This window comes from Tiliqua scincoides, chromosome 1, assembly GCF_035046505.1.
Source record: "Tiliqua scincoides isolate rTilSci1 chromosome 1, rTilSci1.hap2, whole genome shotgun sequence".
Classification (NCBI taxonomy): Eukaryota; Metazoa; Chordata; class Lepidosauria; order Squamata; family Scincidae; genus Tiliqua; species Tiliqua scincoides.
Genome location: NC_089821.1, coordinates 138,379,693 through 138,393,068, shown reverse-complemented (window position 1 = coordinate 138,393,068; position 13,376 = coordinate 138,379,693). Strand labels below are relative to the sequence as shown.

The window sequence follows — 13,376 nt, the reverse complement described above, 5'->3', positions numbered from 1 at the left end:
TGCTGCCTGGCACCAGGGGGGAGGGCATGTCTGAAGCTTCCCTCATGTGTGCACAGGGCTCGCCTCAGACAGACAGTAGTAGGGATTGAGTGCTGGGGGAAGGTGCAGGTGCTTGGGAGATGTGGCAATTTTTTATTTCTCACTTTTTAAAAAAAGTGGATATGAAAATGCAGAAGTGACGTCACTTTTGGGGCATCATATTGCGCTCTGCAACGGGCAACAGGATCGTTAGCTGAGCCACTGCTTGGGAGAGGAAAGTTTGACAATTAAAGTGGTCCAAAGCATTTTGGAGTCTGAAAATACATAACCTTTGCCATGGGAGTAAAAATACAAGGAAGCAAATCATTGGATATTTGCTGCACATAACACAGATAGTTTTACCCTGAATAATAGCAGGATCAGCTTTGATTTACAGAACTACAGCAATTCAGGAATTCTACGAGTTTATCTAGCTCATACAATTCTTTCCATTTTTATTTTAATTATTTTATGGGAACTACAGTTATTCAGTATTATTGATATTATTATTATTATTATTATTATTAAGGATATTTGTATTACGCTTTTTGGCAAAATGTTCACCAAGCAGTTTACAGAGAAAATCAAATAACTGTCTCAAAAGGCTTGTGTTGCTTGTGTGACATATTTAGAGAGCACAGCTGTTATGTGGACAGGAGGACACCAAATTCTATTGCCATGAATCAGAGCAATGGTGCTAGCTAAATATAACTATATTCTGGGGCAGACAGCTTCTGCTTTAAACTATAATGGCATGGCATTAAAAAAATGGAAGGATCTCTACCTTTTTTCTGATCAGCCTTCATCTTTCACCATACACTAATACCTAAAGCTGATGGATGAATACTGTACTTTTTTAAATAGGAGGTGTAATGAAGTAGGTGTGCTTCTCATTATAGTATCTGTTAAATAAATTTTAACAAGAACGCAGTTGTCCTTATCTATATAGGCTTCAATCCTATATAGTTGTATATCATTTTACCAAACTTGAAGCCCTGCTCATGCATTCTATAACTATGGAGATCCCCACAGACTGCCCAAAGCATGTTAGCAAGTCTCACACTCTGTAGCCTTGCCCTCCCTCTACAAGGTGAGCTATTGTCTGAAGAGGTGAACACATTTCAGACAAGAGTGCCCATAGGGAGAGTGTCCATAGGGAGAGATAATCCCTACAATTAAGGGAGTTGGGGTTCCAACGTTGTTAATCTGGAGGACACTCTCTCCCCAAGGAGAGTGTTTGGTTTTTCAGACAAATGCTCTCTCCCTATGGATAGCAGAGGATGAAGTTATGGAATTCATTGGCAGTGGAGGCCTAGTGACTAGTATGCCCACATGACCTCCAACTTTGCAATACTTCTCTACAGAGAGGGAATGTACGGACATAGTAACTATCCCTTAATCAGTGGTTCCCAAACTATGAGCCTTGGATCCCATGGAGCCATGGAAACCATCCAGAGGAATCACAGAATCCTCGTGAAAAAACTACTGCCCTATCCAATGTACAGGATTGTAGCCTGAATGGTTAACCTCGGCCAGTGGCCCAGTAGGCGTAGGGAGCTGCCAGTTGAAAATGTTTGGGAACCACTGCCCTAAATAATACGTAGGATCACACCTTATAGATTAATCCACAACCCAAGAAATACACATATTTCATTCAGCCTAGAACAATTGTTTTGGATAATGAAATGCCTACAGACTTGGTTTAGGATGTAGAAGACTTGGGTGTGAATCCTAGCTCAGTAACTGGAAGCTCATTAGGATTCTGTGGGCACACTTCTGCCTCTCAGCCTAAAATACAATGCAGCATTGCAATGAGAATCATTTAAAAAAAAAATGGTAAAGCATGCTATGCATGAAAATTGTGATGGTGAATGATTAATAAAGTGGGACTAATCAGTGTGAATAACAATTTGGAACATGCTGGAATCTCTAGCATGTATGCACTTCTGAAACAGAGACACCTGCGTTGGCTCGGTCATGTCGTGAGAATGGATGATGGCCGGATCCCAAAGGATCTCCTCTATGGAGAACTCGTGCAAGGAAAGCACCCTACAGGTAGACCACAGCTGCGATACAAGGACATCTGCAAGAGGGATCTGAAGGCCTTTGGGATGGACCTCAACAAGTGGGAAACTCTGGCCTCTGAGCGGCCCGCTGGGAGGCAGGCTGTGCAGCATGGCCTTTCCCAGTTTGAAGAGATACTTTGCCAACAGTCTGAGGCAAAGAGGCAAAGGCCCATAGCCAGGGAGACAGACCAGGGACAGACTGCACTTGCTCCCGGTGTGGAAGGGATTGTCACTCCCGGATTGGCCTTTTCAGCCACACTAGACGCTGTTCCAGAACCACCTTTTAGAGCGCGATACCATAGTCTTTCGAGACTGAAGGTTGCCAATACAATACAATACAATACAATACAATACAATACAATATACAATATTTCAGCTGTAAAGGTATTGAAGAAGGTGGAAGTCAATTCAACTACTTTGGATTTTAGAAAAGCAGTATAAAAATATTTTCAATAGATAAATAAATAATTCACACAATATTAATCTCATGTGGAGTTCAACAAAAATGCAGAAACAATAATGTATAAAGGAAAATGTACCCCACAGAATGTAGGAAGCTGCCTTACACTGAATCAAACCATTGGTCTATCTAGCTTAGCGTTGTCTGCAGTGACTGGTGATGTGGGGTCATTCCTGACACTATCTGAAGATGCTAGGGACTAGAACAGGACCTTCTGCATGCAATACAGGTACTTCTTTGCAGAGCTACAACCCCACCCCAAAATCAGAGCTGAGTCAAAATGGGAGGGAAGGGAGGATGTGATATTTTCAAATATTTTCCTCTCTGAAACACTTCTGAACATTCAGTGTACTCCTAATAGACATTTTTCATGGAATGTCTCCATGTCAGTGCCAATGGCTGCCATGAATGTGCAGTTCTTCTTGGAGATAGCTCATGTGATCAAATCCATCTTGTTGGCATCCTTCAGTCTCGGAAGACTATGGTATCACACTCTGAATGGTGGTTCTGGAACAGAGTGTCCTCTCCAGTGCACAAAGCCTGGGTAAAGTAGATATGGAGGATAGACTGTTACCCATGCAGCAAATCCCCCCTCTCCATGTCGCTGAAATGGTCCAATGGAAAGGCAGAAGCCAATATGGTTGGTTCCAGCGGCGTTGCAGGAGTTGCCAGAACGTGACTGTGTTCAGCTGCGAACTGCCTCAGGGACTCCGGCTCCGGATTTTGCCTCGAGGTTGACTCCTGAAGCCTTTTCCATAACTGGATGTAGCCACAAGGCAGTGGAGGTTTAGGATCAGAGTTTTCCTTCTCTCAGATGAGCTACCTTCCCAGGTTGACGAGTCCCATCTACCCGGTGACTGTTTAGTTGCCTCTTACGACAAGTGCAGCCAAACTGATCCCTAGCCCCCACATCCCCATAGTGTCATTTTGAAATGTTAAACACCCTCTGTGGTCAATCACCACATGAAAGTGGTTTGCAATGATCTCCTCATAGATTTGAGTAGACCTCTGCTCTGCTACTGAACTGGAGTACTGTTCAATTTTTATCCTTGCTATTGCCATACATCCAAATAATTTAAAGGGCTAAAAGCTCAGCTCAAGTTTTTATTGACACATTCCGTTTTTCTGTCTTGTCTATCTGTCACAAACAGGTATTAGCTTTCTCCTCTCGTCACTCACGGCAATATGTGAAGAGATCAAAGCAGCTCTTGCTTCAGAACAGTGCCTATGTTGCAAATTCTTTACCCAAAGGGAAAGGAAAATATTTAACTCTTTCTCTAGCATGCCTCCCATTTCCCTTTCAGGCAAACCCAGAAAAAATGGAAGGAAGAAATTAAACATGTATGAATTGATAGAAGAAGCATGCCAAGGACCTTTCCCCATACTAATGATTTTCATTCAAATTGTAAACACAGGTACTTGGGAATAAGTCCCATGTAGTTAACTGAAACTAACTTCCAGATAAGGTTTAGTTGCTGCAATCTGGAAAATTGAGGGGGGCCCTCATTTGTACCAGATTATGTAATTTTTCTAAGTGGTAGGATTCAATTTTGAATCCCATAAGAGTGGGGAGAGGGTGTGGGACAGCAAGGTTCTGAGGAATTTCAAGGGCAGGCAAAGAAGTTTCAACAAGTAATAGCAATATGAGAGGGTGCCCATACATTCCCAGGCAGTCACAAGACTTCACTTAAAGGCAAACTCAACACTTTTTTCTTAGTATACATCTTTTTCTTTGATTAAAATAATTGAAAGTTCACATTATCGGTTCTCTTTACATAAAAGCAAAATAACATTATGAAATTAACTGTTGTAAACAAAGAGGCAAGAACAGCACAGTTCTCTACCTGTCTACTCAGAAGTAAGCCCCACTGAGTTCAATTGGAATTACTCCCAAGTACGTGTGTAAAAGACTGAGCCTAACAGTTGAATGCTACCCCCCCACTCCATACCATGTCATCATGCTAACAGAATACATGCTGTATGCTATAGGGTGGGGGTGTTGAGAAGACCAACAAGAGGTAAGTTAAATGTTTTTATTTACCTACCAGTAGGCTGCCTATGGCCCAATCCTATCCAGTTTTCCAGTGCAGGTGCTGCTGTGCCAGTGGGGCATGCACTGCATTCTGTGGTGGGGAGGCAATCACAGAGGTCACTTCAAGGTATGGGAACATTTGTCCCCTTACCTCAGGGCTGCAGTGTGGTTGCTCTTGTACTGAAAAGCTGGATAGGATTGGGCCCCCAATCACCTATGGGTCTCTTTGCATTCCAGCTGTGTAACTGGTATAAGTCTGAGAAGTGGAAGGAGGCAGGGCAGAGAAAACCAGGGGTAGGATTCAGCATGTGCCTTTGTTGTGAAGATCCACCACCTCCAGCCTGCTTCCTGCCTGCTGCCCTCAAATTCCACATTTGTAAATAGATGATTAGGATTGGGCGATATGTCAACTTTTTAAATTAAGAAATGACAGAAGCAGTTACAGAATAAGTCCAGGATACCACAATCTGTGCTGAAGTTCCACTTGGTCAAAAAAATTTTCATTAAGTTCTATTGGTTTCACTCATCCCTCATGATGAGTACACTCTTCTTTGTTACCCATTCATGATGTGTGACTGCATCTCACAAGGACTGTTTCAAACCCTGACCCCTTCAATCATCAGCCATTTTGCAGCATAGCAGAGGGAATGGAAGAGAAAGCAAGGCCTTCTTCCATCAGGCTAAATAGGTCAATTGTTCCAATCACACTCCATGAATGGCGGCAACTCCACGTGAAGCAGAAGGAGAAAGAGACCTTGTTTGGCCATTACTCACTCTGGCTTCTCTTGATCGATCCTCCATTCCATTTACTTTACTTTTCCTCCTAATGTATTGTGCCTTTTTTTAGACTGTAAGACTGAGAATAAGAACCGTGTTATTTTTATTCCATGATTTGGTTTCTGTTTTTTGTTTTTCTGGTTGGCAACCTTCAGTCTCGAAAGACTATGGTATAAGCCTACAGCACCCAGTCTTCCCAGGCGGTCTCCCATCCAAGTACTAACCAGGCCTGACCCTGCTTAGCTTCCGAGATCAGACAAGATCGGGCATGTGCAGGGTAACAGTTGCTATCGAATAAAAATGAAATGTAAATAAAAAGTGATCAACAGTTCCATAAACATTCAAATGAAGTAGTGGTCCTCAACCTTTTTTTGTGCCACGATACAAATAAATAAATGAATGAATAAATGAATAGTTGATCCTGCCTCCTCCCAGGCCCACTCCTTGCACCTGTTGCACCCTCCTAAATAACCAAATATTGTTATTAGAGAGAGCAGAAAAAGTTACTAGTGTTACTACAGTTACTAGTGCAAGCTATTTTAGCATCATTGCTAAGAACCTGAGGAGGACTAGAACTCAATCTCCTGGTGCCTGAAGGGGTACACCAGATTACTCCCCTTATATCTGGTGGTGCTCTAGTTCAATGGTCTTCAATCTTTTTCATTCCTGTAAGTTGCTGAAACCACACAAATGAAGCTTTACAACCCCATCGGGATCCCAACCTTAAGGCTGGAGAACACTGAAATAAAATATTGCGTATTTATAGGGGTGTTTGTTTCTGGTAAGTAAGATAGGATGACAACCTAAGTCTTACTGAACACAATGGGCTTACTTCTGAGTAAAATAAATAACATTTTCAAGCACCTCTACTAACAGCCCAGTCCTATGCCCCGGCACCTCTGAGAGACGTTGCTGCATCCTGAGGGGCCAGGGTAACCACCGAAGTCTCCTCAGGGTAAGGGAACATTGGTGCCAAGCTCCACTGGTGGCAATGGGTGTCCTTGGATCTGCACCCACTATTTAGCAGGAGGCCCATGCAGGGCTTTCAGGCACAGGAGAAGGCATAGGATTTGGCGGTAGACTCTGCTGCCATCCCTGTCCCCTTCTGTGTCTGATCCTCCCCTCGGTCCGCTCCTTCCCTGCCTTCCCCCACCCTCCCCCTGTCCCCCAAAGCCTCACCATTGGCCAGTGGGAGCACTTACTACTTGCCACTCCAGTACAGTGTCTTCTTGGCACTGTTGCTGGCCTCTCCACCAGAGCAGAGTGTCTTCTGCATGGAACAGTTCTGTATGGCACTTTTACAGCACCCAGGACCAGTGGTGTGAGTGTACCGCTAGTGCTGGGTTCAAAAGATTGGGCCTTATTTGTCATAGGATTATGAATGTTATACCCCTTTCAGAAGCACTACAATCTTCTTAATAAGCAAGGCTGCCTGGGAAGCCCCAGCATGCCTGCTGGAGCTCCAGTGTGGAAGGTATCAGTAGAATATAAATGTAATAGAAATAAATACACTCTTCCTCTTCAGCACTCTCAAAGTAAACTTATGGAGCATAAGAGTGAAATGTGCCTTCAATTTTAATTCTGAAAAAGGGTCCATAAGCTATCGGAATCCTGGTAAAGACTATACTAGTGACTACTATATACCTACTTATATAGCAACTACTGTAAGGAAGAGAAAAAAGGAACAACTGATCGTTATTACTAATTCCTTACTGACATGAGTAATCTTATTGACAAAATTTTCTATTTATAGAGATTCCTTGTGCATTATACTTGCTTTAATTCAGCTTAACCCCTTCTCCCTTTGCCTCTCCCAAGACGGTATACTATATGACACCTCTTGAAATCTTACCATGCTTGTAGCGTCTTTGATATGACATGTAAATAAAAACACCTCCATTTGCTACCAACAGGAGCCTTTGAAAGGTAAATTAGAATTCCTTGTCCTAATTTTCCGTTGACAAGTCTTAAAGGCAAAGTTAAGACAAAATTCTTGAGCCAGCAAACTTGCTGCTACAAGTACAAAGGAATTTAAACAGTGGCCTGAGGAAGAAATGGATTTAACTGTCAGTCACATGAAAAGAATTTGGGAAAGGAATACTGATGCCCTGTCAAATGGTGAGATTCAAATGTAGTGACATGTCACTGACCCTGGTGCCAAGCACCTCAAGATGAATAGAGAAGACGCTTACAGCCTGCACATCTGCTAAAAGGTGTTCACAGCTCTAGTTTTAATTACATGTATTTATACAGTTAAAAAGTCCTAAGTGCATTATAGCCTGTAGTGCGCAACAATTTTGAGCATTTATGAGATTCAGGCAATTAAGAGTCTAAACTTTCAAATGTTTCCAGATGGCACACTGATTAACAATTGTATGAATTTAATATTTGTTTAAATGCACTGTGCTGTAAAAAATATTTCTTAATAGTAGCTGAATATATTCGCTGCAAATCTTTGCAGACAGTAACGTGTCTCATTGCCTGGAGAGGTGGAAATCTCATTAGCTGATTATACAGATCAAAAGCAGTGAAGGAATGGAGTAAAAAGACTTCTTATAAACTCTCCTTTTTTCTTAGCAAATGATTCTCTCTTCTCATTGGTTTGTGCCCCATTCTAATTTCAGGCTCGTCAGTTCTTTTTCCATCTCTTCCTAGTAACGTTTAGTCTTACACAACTCATCAAATGATGCCATTGCACTGTACATTTTCTCACAGCCACAGCCAACGGCCAATGAACTGAGGCAGTCAAGGAAACGCAAAGCACAATGACTTTATATCACATGCACCGTTGGCAACCTTCAGCCCCGAAAGACTATGGTATCGCGCTCTGAATGGTGGTTCTGGAACAGCGTCTAGTGTGGCTGAAAAGGCCAATTTGGGAGTGACAATCCCTTCCACACTGGGAGCAAGTGCAGTCTGTCCCTGGTCTGTCTCCCTGGCTATGGGTCTTCCTTCTTTGCCTTCTGAAGTGTCTCTTCAAACTGGGAAAGGCCATGCTGCACAGCCTGCCTCCAAGCGGGCCACTTAGAGGCCAGGGTTTCCCACCTGTTGAGGTCCACTCCTAAGGCCTTCAGATCCCTCTTGCAGATGTCCTTGTATCGCAGCTGTGGTCTACCTGTAGGGCGCTTTCTTTGCACGAGTTCTCCATAGAGGAAATCCTTTGGGATCCGGCCATCATCCATTCTCACGACATGACCGAGCCAACGCAGGCGTCTCTGTTTCAGCAGTGCATACATGGTAGCGATTCCAGCACGTTCCAGGACTGTGTTGTTTGGAACTTTGTCCTGCCAGGTGATGCCGAGAATGCGTTGGAGGCAGCGCATGTGGAAAGCGTTCAGTTTCCTCTCCTGTTGTGAGTGAAGAGTCCATGACTCGCTGCAGTACAGAAGAGTACTCAGGACGCAAGCTCTGTAGACCTGGATCTTGGTATGTTCCGTCAGCTTCTTGTTGGACCAGACTCTCTTTGTGAGTCTGGAAAACGTGGTAGCTGCTTTACCGATGCGTTTGTTTAGCTCGGTATCAAGAGAAAGAGTGTCGGGGATCATTGAGCTAAGGTACACAAAGTCATGGACAACCTCCAGTTCATGCACAGAGATTGTAATGCAGGGAGGTGAGTCCACATCCTGAACCATGACCTGTGTTTTCTTCAGGCTGATCGTCAGTCCAAAATCTTGGCAGGCCTTGCTAAAATGATCCATGAGCTGCTGGAGATCTTTAGCAGAGTGGGTAGTGACAGCTGCATCGTCGGCAAAGAGGAAGTCATTTCAGAGCAGACATTTCAGCTGGACTTTGGACTTTGCTCTCAGTCTGGAGAGGCTGAAGAGCTTTCTGTCTGATCTGGGCCAGAGATAGATGCCTTCTGCTGCAGTTCCAAAGGCATGCTTCAGCAGGACAGCGAAGAAAATCCCAAACAAGGTTGGTGCAAGAACACAGCCCTGCTTCACTCTGCTTCCGATGTCAAAGGGGTCTGGTGTGGAGCCATAAAAGACTACAGTGCCCTTCATGTCCTTGTGGAAAGACCTGATGATGCTGAGGAGCTTGGGTGGACATCCAATCTTGGGGAGAATCTTGAAGAGGCCATCCCTGCTGACCAGGTCAAAAGTCTTTGTGAGATCTATGAAGGCTATAAAGAGTGGCTGTTGTTGTTATCTGCATTTCTCCTGCAGCTGTCTAAGGGAGAATACCATATCAGTGGTGGACCTGTTGGCTTGGAATCCACACTGAGATTCTGGATAGACGTTCTCTGCAAGTACCTGGAGCCTCTTCAGTGCAACTCGGGCAAACAGCTTTCCTACAACGCTAAGGAGAGAGATGCCGAAGTAGTTATTGCAGTCGCCCCTGTCGCCTTTGTTCTTGTACAGCATGAGGATGTTTGCATCCCTCATGTCCTGTGGTACTCTCCTTTTCTCCAGCACAGGCAGAGGATTTCATGCAGCTCAGTGGCGATGATCTCTTTCCAGCACTTCAGGACTTCAGCAGGGATGCTGTCTTTTCCAGGTACCTTGCCAGAGGTGAGGGAGTCCAGGGCCACATGAAGTTCTGCTAGGGTTGGTTCACTGTCAAGCTCCTCCAACACAGGCAGGCACTCAATGCTGTTCAGTGCTTCTTCGGTTACTGAATTTTCTTGGGGATACAACTCAGAGTAGTGCTGCACCCAGCGTCCCATCTGCTGCGCCTGGTCCTGGATGACCTCACCTGTGGCAGACTTCAGAGGGGCAATTTTCTTCTGTGTTGGACCTAGGGCCAGTTTGATACTGTCATACATCCCCTTGATGTTGCCCATGTCAGCTGCTATCTGTATCTGGGAACAGAGTTGGAACCAGTAGTTGTTAGCACATCTCCTGGCAGTCTGCTGGTCTTTGCTGCAAGCAGCTCGGAGGACCTGCAGGTTGCGCTCATTGGGACAGACTTTGTATGCTGCTAGAGCTCTCCTCTTTTCCTCAGTGACTGACGTCAACTCCTCAGAGTGGGCTTCAAACCAGTCTGCTGTCTTCTTGGTCTTCTTGCCGAATATGGACAAGGTGGTGTTGTAAATGGCATTCTTGAAATGTTCCCATATGTTGGATGCATCTGCATTGGCCGGGCCTGAAAGAGATTCCTCAAGCACTCGTGCAAATTCCTCCACTTTTCCCTGGTTCCGGGTCTTGCTGGTGTCAATGCGAGGTCTTCCTTCCTTTTTCGTGTGATACAGTCGCTTTGTTTGCAGTTTCACTCTGCTGCACACCAGGGAGTGGTCCTTGTCACAGGCAGCACCCTGATAACTGCGTGTGATCTTGATGCGGGGAAGGCTGGAGCATCTGGTGAGAATCAGGTCGAGCTGGTGCCAGCGCTTTGATCTTGGATGTCTCCAAGAGACTCTATGTTGGGGCTTCGTGTTGAAGAAGGTGTTGGTGACACAGAAACCATGATGACAGCAAAGCTCTTGCAGGCATTGGCCATTTTCGTTCATCCTCCCAGTGCCAAACTGGCCTAAGCAAGTGGGCCACGAACTGTGATCAGCACCAACTCTAGCACTGATATCCCCAAGATTGAACAAAAGCTTTTTTTCTGGTATTTTCTTGATAGTGGTGGCCAGGTCATCAAGTTTGTCTTTAGCTTCTGCTGGAGACCAGAGTCGGTGCATATGCACTGATGTGAGTGACAAGTCCTGCTGATGAGTGGAGCTGCAGGGACGAAATTCTTTCACTTCCTGCAGAAGGTGGGATGATGGATTCCAGCAGGGTATTTCTGACTGCAAAGCCAACACCATGTTCCCTGGTTTCGTTTAGTGGTTTTCCCTGCCAAAAATTGAGAAATTTCTCTCCTTGACAGATCCTGAATCCAGCAGTCTCATCTCTTGAAGGGCAATGATGTCCATCTGCAGTCTGCTCAGCTCCATGTTGATGACAGCTGTTTTGCGTGTGTCGTCTATTTCTTGCAGATCGTCAGAAAAGCCAGGTGTCATTGTCCTTATGTTCCAGGTGCCCAGCTTTAGGGCAGAAGTTTTCTGTTTTTTGTTGCCTGGTGCAGAGTTGTCGATCCGCTTATCGGTTTTCATGCTAAACCCCATGCTCCCGGTGAGGTTAATGGACCGTGGTGAGACAGCACCTTACTGGCTGGGGACTGCCCAGCTTAAGGCGGGTGGTAGCTGCCCAATGAGATGCAATGATCTCTCTCACCATCAGAAGAAGCCCCTGGCGTCACACTCTATGCCAATCGAGCAAAGACTTATAACCAGTAAACTGCTGCTTCCAGTGTTGTGCCGATGCCGTATGGCGAAGTTGGAGTGTCCTATCCAGTGGGTGAGGCCTGGGTAAAGTGGGTATGGAGGATAGACTGTTACCCATGCAGCAAATCCCCCCTCTCCATGTCGCTGAAATGGTCCAATGGAAGGGCAGAAGCCAATATGGTTGGTTCCAGCGGCGTCGCAGGAGTTGCCAGAGCGTGACTGTGTTCAGCCGCAAACTGCCTCAGGGACTCCGGCTCCTGATTTTCCCTTAAGGTTGACTCCTGAAGCCTTTTCCACAACTGGATATAGCCACAAGGCAGTGGACGTTAGAGGTCAGAGTTTCCTTTTCTTACATGAGCTCCCTTCCCAGGTTGATGAGCCTCATCTACCCAGTGGCTGTTTAGTCACTTCTTACGACAAGTACAGCCAAAATGGGGTTGTGGAGGGAGAGGATTGCAGAGGGAGGAGTGAATTGTGGGATATGGAAGAGTGAGGAGGAGGGCTGGATTGTGGTGGACAGAGAAAGCAGAGGGAGGAGAGGATTATGAGGGGAAAACTCATAACAGCCATGAATTTCTGTGCCCTGCCAAGCTGCTACCTACTAAAGGCGCAATCCTAACCCATTTTCCTGCACTGACATAAGGGCAATGCAACTTTGAGGTAAGGGAACAAACATTGCCATACCTTGAGGAGGCCTCCATAACTGCCCCCCAACTGCAGGATGCAGCACATGCCCCACTGGCACAGCTACGCCAGTGCTGGAAAGTTGGTTAGGATTGTGCCCTAAGACAGGGATAATAAGTTCTGTAATTCGTGCAGTTAGTCTTTGGGATACTGACACCAATTTGGAGACCACCTCAATATGCTCAATTACTGAGTGTCTTAATCAATGGATTCGAGGGTTCATGAGCAGAATCCTCAATTTCTTCCATGCTTCAGAATTAGAAACACACATGAACAAATGTTCAAGACTGAAGAAATCTGTACACCTCATTTCTAGGATAATTCACCACCAAATATTTAGCTGCAGTCAACTGAATTGAAATTACTTGTTCAGCATCACCATGCCATGCCTCAGTGATGCAAGCTAGGTCATCAGCCTCAACCAGAATCAAGTCATGGACAGAACTGTGTATGGGAAGAGCTGTTTACTGACTAGATATTAATAGCAATTAAAAGGAATGAAGGCCATTGACTGCATACCCAGAATTCCCTGAGTTTTGGGAAGGACCATGAAAGCTGCATTGCTCAGGTGTGAACTGACACCACTCTTCACCAAATCTGTTCTACTCCCATAGCTGAATCTCTTCATCATCGATATTTCCTCAATATTATTGCATACTAGTGTACTTTAAGCAAGTGACATGCAGTGAGATCCAGGCCAGGGGAGGCAACACACTTTCATTCTCCCCCTCCCTCCCCCTTAAGCTCAATCTCTGGAACACACATCCCCCCCCCACCAGGAAATAAGTAAAACTCAGTCTCTGAAACACTCTCCCACCCCCTCAAGATTTTGTTTTGCTTTTAAATTCACTTTCCCCCACTCGGAGCTAGGGAGAATTCAGCAAAAGCCAACCAATGCAGCTAGAAAATGGCTGCTGCTGGTGTGTTGGAGAGTAGTCCATTGTGCAGGACTGCTTTGTGCAGGACACATTGTGCAGGACTAAAAAAAGTCCCTGCTTTTTTATTGGTTTTAAAAAAACAAAAACAGAAGAGAAGCAACTAGGCAACCTGTTATTTTTTGATTGGCTAGCCAGCTGCCCTGCTTTTTTTAATTGGAAGACAGCCTTGATTCCAGTTTAGCCTGCTGGAGGC

The 13,376-nt window shown here is 45.0% G+C and overlaps 1 pseudogene; it reads right to left on the bottom strand.

Moving 5' to 3' along the window:
• Nucleotides 1-5,528: 5,528 nt before the first annotated feature.
• On the bottom strand, nt 5,529-5,648 carry LOC136638389 (5S ribosomal RNA; annotated as a pseudogene).
• Nucleotides 5,649-13,376: the final 7,728 nt, after the last annotated feature.